At 42.1% G+C, this 13300-nt stretch overlaps 1 protein-coding gene and 1 pseudogene across 3 annotated transcripts in view; one reads left to right on the plus strand and one right to left on the minus strand.

The window, feature by feature from the left end:
- ARHGAP18 (Rho GTPase activating protein 18) overlaps nt 1-13300 on the minus strand; it is a 171603-nt gene that overhangs the window by 67469 nt on the left and 90834 nt on the right. The window lies entirely within an intron of this gene.
- Nucleotides 3520-4471, plus strand: LOC102261833 (annotated as a pseudogene).

Raw genomic sequence — 13300 nt, forward strand, 5'->3', positions numbered from 1 at the left:
GTTGTGGGCCTGGAGAGCTCTCAGGGTCCTAGAGCTTCAGTAGCTCTGGATCCTCCAGTCCTTGGCCCTACCGGGCTTTAGGGGCCAGTTCCTGTTAACTCCTGGGAGGTTACAGTATGTGCCAGGAAAATGTGTGCGCTCAGTCGTGGGACCTTTGGCTTCCGTTCAGAGGAGGCATCCTGCTCTGCTCGGGTCCCTGGGTGGGTTTTGCTTTCTGGAGGACCCCGGCCCTCCTTCAGCCTTGGCTGGAGGATTGTACTCCTCAGGCCTGTGTCCACAGCTGCATCCCCACTGCCCTAACCCTGAGCAGGTGCTTGGCAAATGTTTAATGAAACTCTGGCTAGAAGGCTCTGCAGTGCTGACCCTTGGTGGCCAGGGCCTTTAACAAAAAAAAAAAGAAAAAAAATTTAGATTTACTTATCCTCCAGGACAGCCATTCTTAAACCTTACAAGGACTCCACACTTCAAAAATGTAAAGTAACCCCAAAGAGCTTTGGCTTATATAAGTTACATCTATTGATAGGTATACTATTAGATATTAAAATGGAAAAATTAAATACTAATTTATTTAATAATAACAAACATCTTAACATTTTTAAAAAAATCTATATTATTCCATACAAAAATACATATCTATATAGTGAGATGAGTAGCATTGTTTCACATTTTTAAAACTGTCTTTAATGTCTGGCTTAATAGAAGACATCTGGATTCTCACATCTGCTTCTGCATTCAATCTTTTGCCATATTGCATGTCATGTAGCCTCTGCCAAACTCCACTGTATTCTTATGAGAGAACGAGAGTGAGAAGGGCCAATAATGCCTTGGTGTTGCTATGAAAATCGTTTTGATCTCCTAGACCCCTGAAAGGGTCTTGAGACCCCAAGGTGTTCCTGGACCACACTTTGAAAACTGCTGCTCTAGGAGTTCTCAAAAAACAACACCTAATGCACGTCTAAAAAGCACTTTTTAAATCTGTGGGCAACACTCCAGAAAGCCTTACTGAAAGAAACAGACATGCTTTCCTAGTGACTCTTGACCTACTTCTTTGTTTATTTTAGCTTCGTTTTACAGCCTTTCATCAAAACTGGGACTTATTCCAATGCTATATCCATATTTAACTTATACTACAATGAGAAATAATAAAAACGTCATTGAAAACCCCTGCCTTGCCAACGTCTTTTATCATTTGCTTTTATCCATCCAGTATAAGAGGAAGAAGTTCTCTCTAAGCTTCTCCTTTTGGCCAGTGCATCTGAAAATGTGTATTTTCCTTAATGCTCCTTTGTCATCCATACTTCTTCATACAACCATCTCAAGGAATTTATTTGGAGCTATGACATTTCTTTGAGCCATCTGGCCCAGCCCCTGCTTTTTGTATGTATCCACTCTATCAAGAGGCCTGTTGCTATACTTCATAGCCAGTCTGTCTCCTGGTTCTGCCTCTGCCAGAGGCATTTCTGTGACCCACAGTCTGCTTTCTTGAAGTCCTTTGATGCTAAGACTTGGTTTTGTTTGTTTTCCTACAAGATCCTTTCTTAAAGAGATACTTTCTTTCATGCTCCTCATCCTACATTTATTTCCAATGCAGGAAAAGAAGTTATTGGGTTGGGAGATGAAGACTGAAAAAGATGAAGACTGAAAAAGATGTTGTTTTGTTTTGTCCTGGTTTTAATGTGAAATTTTTTTTTTCTTATTCAGATCATGACTTATCATCAACCATAAGGACCAAGTATATTTTAAATAAAGTCATATTTATTGACATGTACACTTTAGAATGATATTGGACCCTAGAGAGTTAAACAGATCCCATCATTTTCTAAGTGAGATAATGAGGCTCCAGGGTTAAATTTTCCCCAAAGTCACCAGCAAAGTGATGGTAGATCCAAGATTAGAGTCTGCATTTCTTCTTCAGTGGTCATACCAAACAGACTAGAAAGGGGAGAATTTAAATTTTTTCTTTTTGCATTAGATGCTCCAATCTCTCTGGTCTGTATCTCACAAAACAAAAACCAGAGTGATCCTGTTGACAGGCCATAATTAATGCTTTTAAAGGACCACTGCACTTATCTGGAGAAAAATACATTTAACCATCATACCATACCTCTTTAAAATGCATAGAAACCTTTTCCAATGCATTTTCTAAGACATGGTTTGTTCACACTGGAGTATAACTTCAATATACCAGGTGTGTTTTTTTTTAACTGTTTTGAAGATGTTTAAATTTTTTTAAATATCTTAAAAATTCACTCTGCTTTTCCACCTACATTATCTTTATGCTGGAGGGGGAAAAAAAGCATGAATTTCTGATGTGTAGATTTTTCTTTTTCATTTTGGCAGGGATATTAAAGAAGTAATCACTGCCATAAAGGGATGATGCCGCTATTAATACTCTGTAATAGCCCTGTCCATCAGAATACACTGAATTTGAATGACTATGAGGAGCTGCAGCCTATGAATGACCCAAGTCATTTTTCCCCCTTGGAAGTGAATGCCTACTATTGTTTAGCTGAAAGCAGTAATTATTAGAAGTGGCTCTGACAACCAGGAGGAAAGAGCGCTGACAAAGCCTGGAGGTAGTAAGAAGTTGATTAGAAAGCAGTGTCACACTGGCCTGTCCTCACACCAGGCAGCCTTCAGAAACCAGGGAAAGGATTCCACGTCTCCTCTCTCACACCCAATTGCTATAGTTTAAAAAATATAATCTTACTTTTACTTTTTGCATACATTACCCCTTTGATTTGGAGGGGACAATACAACTTATTCATTATTGCTTTCAGCTTTCTTTTTCTTTAAAAATAAAAGTCACTCTAGCACTTAATAGTCGTTCAAAGTGTCCACCCAATTTTGACACACAGCAAAACAATGAGTAAATGAACTGATTATCCTCTTAAAAACGTAACATTGCCTAAGTGAAACTGACAGAAGCAGCCCATTAGTGACCCTGTTGAGAGATAGCTTTGATAACTTGGCATTATCCCTCTTACAGAAAACTATGGCAAAACCAATTTATATGAGAACATCACCAAAGCAGGGATACAGGCAGTGAGCACCACCCAAGTCTAGTAGCAAGAAATAAGGCAAGGTACAAGACGGAAAGGCATATGGGAGAGTCAGTTGGAGTCAAGGCAAGGAAACACTCCCTTCCCATTTAGAAATAGACACAGGGTACATAAAGGGGAAATTATGGGCTATCACTGGCCACCAGACATAGGTCTTTCCTGCTTTAGAGCTCTAGTTTTGGGTGGAAGTGAGATCCCCTTTGTTCCCCAAATCTCTCTCATGAGGCCGTTCTTCCTCTTCAGTTGGGGAGACAACAGTAGCCAAATGGGAACCAAGGGATCTGAATGTTAAGTCTTCTTCCAAAACAAAGGATGAAAGTATCTGCAGTGGGGCTTTGACATACTAAATAAAAGGTCAAGATCTTGGAACACTGGTTCAGAGCATAAGCAATTGTGTTTGCATATGCACTTCAATTATCTATCACACTCTTTTCCGGTTTGGGGGGCACAAGAAACCATGAGCAGCAAAGTTTCCCGGGACACCCTCTATGACAGTGGTTCTCAACCTTCCTAATGCCGCGACCCTTTAATACAGTTCCTCATGTCGTGGTGACCCCCAATTTCATTGTTACAAATTGAACATAATTAAAGCATAGTGATTAATCACAAAAACAATATGTAATTATATATGTGTTTTCCGATGGTCTTAGGCGACCCCTGTGAAAGGGTCGTTCGACCCCCAAAGGGGTCGCGACCCACAGGTTGAGAACCACTACTCTATGAGGTGGTCCTGCACGGGAACCAGCGCAAGCTCTGGAAGTTTTCTGGACACTGAGGACTGCAGATTAGCTTGAAGAACTATGGGTGGTCCTGCAGGGGAACCAGCGCAAGCTCTGGAAGTTTTTTGGACACTGAGGACTGCAGATTAGCTTGAAGAACTATGAACCTCAGAAGGAGAAACACTTCTCGGGCACTATCTGGCTTAGGTCCATTCCCCACCCCAAATTCTCTGTATGTGTTCCAGGGGAGCAGCAGCACTGTGAGAGGGCCAGGCCATGGATATCCCCACATGGACAGTGAGGTGCTGAAGAAACTCAACAAGAATAAGAAACTGGTCAAGAAGCGAGCAAAGAAGTATGATGTCTTTTTGGTTTCAGAGTCTAATCAATCAGATCCCATGAATTCCTGGGCCCAGATCTGAATAACCTTGGTATTCTCTCATCCTTGCTGACTCACAACAGGAACATGGTGGCCAACTCAATGGAATAAAATCCACGATCACATTGCAGATGAAGAAAGTGCTGTATCAGGCAGTGGCCATTGGCCACGTGAAAATGACAGATGATGAGCTTGTGTACAACATTCACATAGTGGTCAATTTCCTGGTGTCATTGCTCAAAAAGAACTAGCAGAATTTCCAGGCTTTATACATCAAGAACACCATGGGCAAGGCCCAGCAACTGCACTGAGGCACTGCTTAATGAACCATAATGCAGTAATCATCGATCACCAGCAATTGTATCCACTCCACACGCTGTACTGAGAAGACGGAGGGAAGCTACGTAGTCAGGAATTGGGACCATCGGGCCGGGAAAGAGAACCGAGAACCCAACTAGGTGAAGCTACTAACTTATTAACTGGGCGTGTGTAGGAGATATAAGCTTTAAAATGTATGGATATTGCTAAGATGGGCAGCTTGCAGATAACCAATCAGGAGCTAGCAAGGCTGTCTCCATCCCCTAAATTAAAAGCACACTTGCTTCCTCTTCCCCCTCCCCATCCCCCACCCCAAACACAGTGGATACCTGACATTCCTGTTATGGGGGAGCACATCTCTGTGCCCATGTGGCTTATGGCCATGCGGGCCTCACACATGGTCTCCACCCCCTAAATTAAAAGCACACTTGCTTCCTCTTCCCCCTCCCCACCCCCAGCCCCCAAGCACAGTGGATACCTGACATTCCTGTTATGGGGGAGCACATCTCTGTGCCCATGTGGCTTATGGCCATGCGGGCCTCACACATGGACTTTAATTAGCTTGGACACTAAACTACTCCCGACTGTAATATGGAAAGGAAGCTCTGGACACTGGCCTGCTCCCAGAGCCCCCGCTGCACCTTTTCCAGGACTGGCTTCTCCCAATAAACTTTGGTTCCATTAATTGTTTCTCTTCACAACTTCATTCAAGACAAGAACTCGGACTCAACACCCTACAATTTTGGTATCAGTACCTTCCAGTTCATCTCCAAACTCTTTCCATTTCTTGCTCTGGTCAGTTAGAGAGCTACCTGGAGACTAGACAGCAGCAGCTACTTTGCATTCCAAGCTTGGGCTCTCCAGGTGGATCTGTGCCCCAGTTGTCATTACTTAATTTCATAACCTGGTACCTTTCTTCATGGGGGCCGGAATAAAGAAAGACATTTCCTCCCTTCTTCTGTCTCTCCATAGCCCTCACCACATCCTGTGCTCATATTCACACTTGTCTCTCTACCCCTAAATCGTGTGTTCCTTGGGGCTGGTGTTTTTCATATGGTATCCCCAGATTCAGCAAAGGTCTTGCCACAACAGATGCTTGGGGACTGCTCAATTAATCATTGCTGCCTCAAAAACAACAACCTCCACTTAATTTCTAACGGTTTTTGTTGTTGTTGTTGTTTTGTTTTTAATTTACTTGCACAAAATTATAAACGAATAATACAGGAACATGAAAAGTAGACAGTAAAGAAATCAATCATCAGGAAGCCCTGAAAGGTCATTGATAAGTAATTGTTCTATGCATCTGTAACTCTTGGGTGCTTAGTTTGAAAGCAAACTTCCTTATCAAAGAGTAGAAAAATACAAAAGAAAGGGCTGATTTCATATCAGATTGTATCTAATATTAAGTCACAAACAAGCACTGGCATACAGTTTGTTAAGATGAATTCCCTGGTTCCATCGGGTCAACTCAATCTCTAAAACAAATTTTAAACTTTGTTGGATGCCTACTATATATTGAGCACCTTACCTGAGATGTCTATTCAACCAAGCTATTCAAATGTTTACCAGGAGGTAGACCATACATGACACTAACACCAGGTACAGGTGGAATTTTCCAGTTCCTCACTGAACTAGTGGCCCAGACAACTGTCCAGCATGGGCCTCTGGGTCATGACCTCTCCTTTAGGATCACCTCTAACACGCTTCAGGCCCTGCTGTGGTATACCATTCCTTCCTCAGTAAAATTTCACTTCCTCTCTCACTGCCACTACTACCCCTTCGCCTCCACCTCGTCCCCTGCTCAATCATTTCCATAGGTTCAGACCAGTAATTGGAGGTTGCCTCCTTAACCCATCCTGAGATCCTCCACTCTCCCTGCAGTTTCCCACAGTCCTCCTGGGTTTGCACTCACTGATCCATTAGTAAGGTTGTTTTTTCCTGAGCTGGAGTCCAGCTTCCTCATCACAACTGGCTATACCTGGTTCTTGTTTCACAAAGTCATCAGGCTTCAAAGGTAGTAGTTATCAGCATCCAAAATTTTTGCCAAGCTTTTATCCATTTACTTTTATTGCTCCTGACAAGTCACATTTTTTGCCTTTTCCATTGCAAATCTGTGCTCCTCTGTTCTTCCTGAGGAATCAAAGTTCTCAACACGTTTTCAGAGGTGAAGTGAAGAAAAGGATTCACTAATGAAGACCAAGAGTCTTTCCATCTTCTCTGAACCCATATCTGAACCCATCGTTCAAAGTCCCCTGTCATGCCTTCTATTAGTTTGGAATCTCATTATTACAATTTACCAATATGCCTTAGACCCACATTAATACAAACAGATAAATTTTTGCCCACCAGTGTGCAACTCTCTCACATACTAAATGTAACATACTTCAAGATTTGGAACACAGAATAGATGTTTAACTGTTGGCCAGGAATTTCATTTGAGGTGCTGACTGAATACAAGTTGACAAATTACAATTTTCTGACATCCCCCCCCAGTTCATGAAGTTGCTATTGATTCATAGTGTCTGCTATCATATGGGTTCTAACAGAATATTTGTCAATATCACACACAAAATATAAACATATCTTTTAACTTAATTTTGGAATAGTACTGGATATAATAATGGTTTTACTTATTTCCTATGGGCAAATTTCTTGCCATTTCGTAAGACTTTTATATACATATTAACACCAACTTTTCTATGCTAATAAAAACATGGACAACAGGCAAATTAGGTGAAAAAAACCTTTTGGTAATAACTAAAGCTAAGTAAGTGCGCATATTATGGAAGAGATGGGGGCATTATTACCAGGCTCTTCTTAGTTCTTTGTGACTATTTATTGCAATAAGCAGAGAAATCATCCCCCATATCAGTGAGGCTATAGAGGCATAAAAACAACCTTCCACCAGCCAGATAAACAGTGGAAGACAACATTAAAAGTGAAAGGATATCTGTGTTTCAAGGATATTAATGAAAAGAGAGAAGATGTTTAAACACTAGAGCCCAGTGCATGAATTTCATGGACTGGGGGTGGGGGGGTTGTCCCTCAGCCCAGCCTGCACACTCTCCAATCTGGGACCCCTCAGGGGATGTCCGACTGCTGGTTTAGGCCCCACAGGAGCGGGCCTAAACTGGCAGTCAGACATCCCTCTCACAATCCAGGACTGCTGGCTCCTAACTGCTCACCTACCTTCCTGCCAGCCTGATCACCCCCTAACCACTCCCTGCCAGCCTGATCGAAGCCTAACTGCTCCCTTGCCAGCCTGGTCACCCCCAACTGCCCTCCCCTGCCAGCCTGGTTACCCCTAACTGCCCTCCCCTGCAGGCCTGGTTGCCCCCAACTGCCCTCCCCTGCTGGCTTGGTCGCCCCTAACTGCCCTCCCCTGCTGGCCTGATCGCCCACAACTGCCCTCCCCTGCCAGCCATCTTGTGACTGTGGGCACTGCCATCTTTGAGGGCATGGCAGTGAATTAGCATATTCCCTCCTTATTGGCTTTGGGTGCCACCATCTTTGCAGCCTGCTGCTCAGTCATTTGGTCGTCCCTCACTAACCCCCTGCTGGCCTGTTGGCCCCACGCAGCCTGTTCAGTCATCTGTTCAGTTGTGATGGTCACTTAGGCTTTTATATAGATAGATTATTTCAAAGTAATGCCAGTGAATATAACAGTAAAACAATTGGAAGCAGCAACGACGTGAGCCTGGCAAGTCCTGGGTAGAAAAAGAGAAAGCTGTTTCACGTGGACTGCAAAGTGTAATTCCTTGGAGAGCTCCACATGACTTTCAAATACTATAACGCTCCACCGATAAGGACTGAAGGCCAGGGAGGATTTTATAGGCCAGGTGCTAAAAGTCAGCTCTATGGAGAAGATGGAGAGGGTGGAGAAATAATTTCCAGCTAATCAAATAATTTAGTCAAGCTTAGAAACAATTCACCCATAATATTTTCCTCTACATGTCTTCAGCAAGTCAATAACAAAGTAGAATATGTGGATATTACAGGATAGTTTTTTCCTTTTTAAATGAGATTATCTAAGGCTGCTCTTTTGCTTTGTTTTAGAATCTGAGCTGACCCAACACGAGACAGATGGGAATGCAAGTAGCCTAAAAGACACATGAAATAGAAAAAAAGAATGTGGGAAACTAAAGACAATTTCCAATTGAAAAATATTGCTTGTGGGTAAGGACTTCAAGCTTAACATTTGAAGGGGAAAAACAAAACAAAATAAAAATCCCACAAAAACAAGTGTTTTCGGCAAAAGTGAGACTCTCTGCTCAGAGGATAGGACCGGGGCTCACAAGGCAGTGACCACGAGGCATGGGCAAGCGTTATATGGAAAGAAATCGTGAAAACCTGCAGTGGGTGAGGGAGCAAATGCAGACAGCAAAAGAAAAATAATTTAATAAGTAAAGATAACTAAGGCTATTCCTTAGCATTACCACATACTCTAGCACAGTCATGGACACCTGGAGCGCTGGCAAATGCCACCCACAGCCAATCAAGTTCCAGAAGGATTAAATCTCCCAAACCGGAAGGTTCTGTAACTGTCCCAGTTTAATTCCTATCCGGGTCACCTTAGGAACCCTAAGTCTCAGGCTCACCACCAAGCTTATGCTAGCCTATTGTTCACCTGCTGCTTACATGGGCCAGCAAAATTCTCATGTATCCAGAAGCAATAGGGCCATTTCATGAAAAGGCCATTCCATGTGGGAATTGAAACAAGCTAAGAAGTCCACATGCAGTTAATGACCTTGAGAGTTTCCTCCCTATCCACAGCCAAAGCTATTAGCACTCTATAAACAGCCAATGCTTTCTGCACAGCAAAAGAAACCATCAACAAAACAACAAGAAAGCCCACTGCGTGGGAAAACATATTTGCCAATGTCATATCTGATAAGGGCCTAATCTCCAAAATTTATAGGGAACTCATACAACTTAACAAAAGGAAGATAAACAATCCAATCAAAAAATGGGCAAAGGACCTAAATAGACACCTTTCAAAAGAGGACATTCAGAAAGCCAAGAGACATATGAAAACATGCTCAAAGTCACTAATCATCCGAGAGATGCAAATCAAAACAACAATGAGGTACCATCTCACACCTGTCAGAATGGCTATCATCAACAAATCAACAAACGACAAGTGCTGGAGAGGATGTGGAGAAAAAGGAACACTCGTGCACTGCTGGTGGGAATGCAGACTGGTGCAGCCACTATGGAAGACAGTATGGAGTTTCCTCAAAAAACTAAAAATGGAACTCCCATTTGACCCTGTGATCCCACTTCTAGGAATATATCCCAAGAAACCAAAAACACCAATCAGAAAGGATATATGCACCCATATGTTCATAGCAGCACAATTCACCATAGCTAAGATCTGGAAACAGCCTAAGTGCCCATCAGTAGATGAATGGATTAGAAAACTGTGGTACATCTACACGATGGAATACTATGCTGCTGTAAAAAAGAAGGAACTCTTACCATTTGCAACAGCATGGATGGAACTGGAGAGCATTATGCTAAGTGAAATAAGCCAGTCAATGAAGGAAAAATACCACATGATCTCACTCATTCATGGATAATAAAGACCATTACAAACTTTTGAACAATAATAGATACAGAGGCAGAGCTGCCTCAAACTGATTGTCAAACTGCAGTGGGAAGGCCAGAGAGGGTTGGGGGGCAGAAGGGAGGGGAGTAAGAGATCAACCGAAGGACTTGTATGCATGCATATAAGCATAACCAATGGACATAAGACACTGGGGGGTAGGGGAGGCCAGGGGATTGTCAAGGGCGGGGGAAAAAAGGAGACATATGTAATACCCTTTGTAATACTTTAAGCAATAAAAAAAAAAGCCAATGCTTAATCAATAGCCAACTCAAAGATTTCCACCTCCAGTCATCCTCTGCCACATCTCTAGTTCTCTCCTCCCTTTCCATTGCTCCATACCTTGAGTCTCCTTTCTGCCCATTACCCACCAAAGAAACAATCCAGGTTGTTTGATTTCTTTTTTTTTTTTCCCTTAACAAAACCTGCTGGATCACCTTTCTGAGCCCCACATTCTGCACTGGCCAAGACTACTGGGACCTCATATTCCAGGTAGGTCTGATCCCCCTACCCTTCTCCTTACCAGCAAAGACACATGGAAGAAAGAACTGTTGTCTCAGGAAGCTAACACTGCAGAAAATATCAGCCAATGGGCTGTTGAAAAGAGAAGAGAGCCTCTAGAAATGAGAACAGAGTCTAAATTTAAATTCTAAAAGGAGAAGGTGAAAGGATTAGGAGAATGTGGTACCCCAGGGCAGAAGGCCACATTTCTGCAGTGGGTACCAAAGCCATGGTAATCAAGGGGGTGATGGCCTCAAAGATGAACTTCCTTTACTGTTTTGCCAGGGTAACTCTTCAGAAAGACCCAGATTGTCAGATACTCCGCAGTAAAGATCCAAGACTAAAAACTTTTTTCTTCTCTTTGTTTTCTTGTTTGTTTTTTTAACTTCAATGTTTGAGAGCTAACTATTAAGGGTCCCCATCTCATAAAGGACTTTAGTTATCTGCTGAAGCTGGTTCTATAAAGTAAAATACATAACTTTTATACTTGTGAAACTCTTAAGTATATGCCAACCAATCTAAAACAGGAATGTTAATTTCTTAGTCCAATAGCTTTGTGAATAGAAAGTTTCACTGAACAACAATCTCCACATTTATTCATTAGTCTTCCTCCTTTATGGATGTTGGTCAAAATGCTGTCAGTTTTGTTTTTGAAAATCATTGTGGTTATGGTTTCACAATCAAATGAATCCACATAAGGAAGTATATTTTCCATTTCAGGTAATGAAGCGGACACTGGAAAGACCCCGGGAGTTGGAGTGCGCTCAATACATCAACGTTTTGGTGGAGTGATGCTATGGAGCTTGGGTTCTTGTTTGTTAATAATAAACAGATAACTAAGTTGTGATTCATACATTCATTCAACAAATATTGACTCCTCATTAACTGTGAGGTACTAAACGTGCTGATGTCCAAGGTCCAAAGAAGCACAGGTCTTCACCTCTGATCCCCGAAAGTCCATATTGTAATGGAGATAAATCTTTTTTTTTAAATATATTTTATTGATTTTTTTACAGAGAGGAAGGGAGAGAGATAGAGAGTTAGAAACATCGATGAGAGAGAAACATCGATCAGCTGCCTCCTGCACATCCCACTGGAGATGTGCCCGCAACCCAGGTACATGCCCTTGACCGGAATCGAACCTGGGACCTTTCAGTCTGCAGGCTGATGCTCTATCCACTGAGCCAAACCGGTTTCGGCTGGAGATAAATCTTGCAGGAAAATAACAATACACGGCAGCACTGGCTTCATGCTATGTGGGTGGTACAGACAGCAGGCGCTACAGTGCTCACTTCCACTGAAACAGAGGCAGGCACAGATGCCAGAAAGTGTAACAAATGTTTGCAGCCCCGTGAGAGGTTCAGAAGGGAGATTGCAGGCCCTTGCTATACCTCATCCTAATTTTATAAAGCTCTCTCCAGAGCCAACAATGTCTTCCTGTTATTTGATTCAGCTTTACTTTCCTCTAATTTAAGTCCATTTCCTCTGAGCAAATAAAGAATTAATCAGTGTCCTATTTATATCAACCCCTTTGCTGGGAAGAGCTTTAAGTCAGTTCTTTGCTATACCTTGAATTAGCCAATGACTATCAGTCCTTTATTTTTCCTTCTATATTTTACAAAGTGGTGTCTTGGAAATATAGGCTAATATGGAAAACTATGAGTACACATTCTTAATAGCATCTGAATTATGAGGAACTACCTACAGGTAATAGCATATAATCTTTGGTTTGAAATTTTCCCTTTGGGTCTTTTTTGGATTGGCTCTGCAAGTGAACCATCCAGGCTGATGTTCATTTTAAAAACAAGTACCTGTTTAGGCCCTCGTGGGTGGTCCTTGGCACAGACACCAAAGTTAGAAACCTAATCAAAAATGCTTTTTCTTCCTCACTAAAGAAGTGAGCACTATTATTGTTTCCTATGGTTCTGCCTTCTTTTTAAAAAAGCCTTTGCCGATCATTTGCATTAATATTATGCTAATAAAAGTAAGGGGATGCTAACTAATTCAGTCTCTTCAGTAGCAACTAAGGATCAGAGACAGAGAGAGAGAGGGAGAGAGGGGCAATTTACATATTTTCATGATTGGAGTGAATTGGCGTTTAAATACTTGTCACCATTTCTGAAGAATAATAATACATGTTGGGCTAGCCTGGGCAGAAGTAATTTCTCCAGTGGAACCATCTAAAGCCCAACTATTTCAAGAGACATTCTGTTTCTAAGTATGCATCTCAGATGACAAGGATGAGCATTCAAACACAGGGCAGCCATCTGCATCATAAATAGATTTCAGTTCCTCCCTGCAAAAGGAATTCATTTACTGCTGAAGGCCATTCACTTTCACTTCTGAGTGCTTATTCCTCAAAAAGCTTCCAAGTATTGTGAGAACAATGATTAAAAGAGGATCTTTCCATCTGCACTGCATTAGACTACAAGACAGCCCCTCCTGCAAAACTAGCTTTGCATAATTCATTGTGCCATTTTACACTCTAATCAGTGAATGGCAATAAGCTATGGAGTGAGTACAGAGGAGGAAAGAAAGACCGACACTTACTGGCTACCTTCCAGGTGCTCACCTAGCTCTCACTTTCGGCTGCTCTCCATGAATCATAGTACATGTACCCTCACCTTATCTCCAATAGGTTCTTAATCACACCTGAAGTACTGTCGTCATTTGTACTGCATATTAATGTCCCAGGAAAGAATATTTCCTAGGTGAT

This window comes from Myotis brandtii, unplaced genomic scaffold, assembly GCF_000412655.1.
Source record: "Myotis brandtii unplaced genomic scaffold, ASM41265v1 scaffold123, whole genome shotgun sequence".
In the NCBI taxonomy this organism is placed as follows: Eukaryota; Metazoa; Chordata; class Mammalia; order Chiroptera; family Vespertilionidae; genus Myotis; species Myotis brandtii.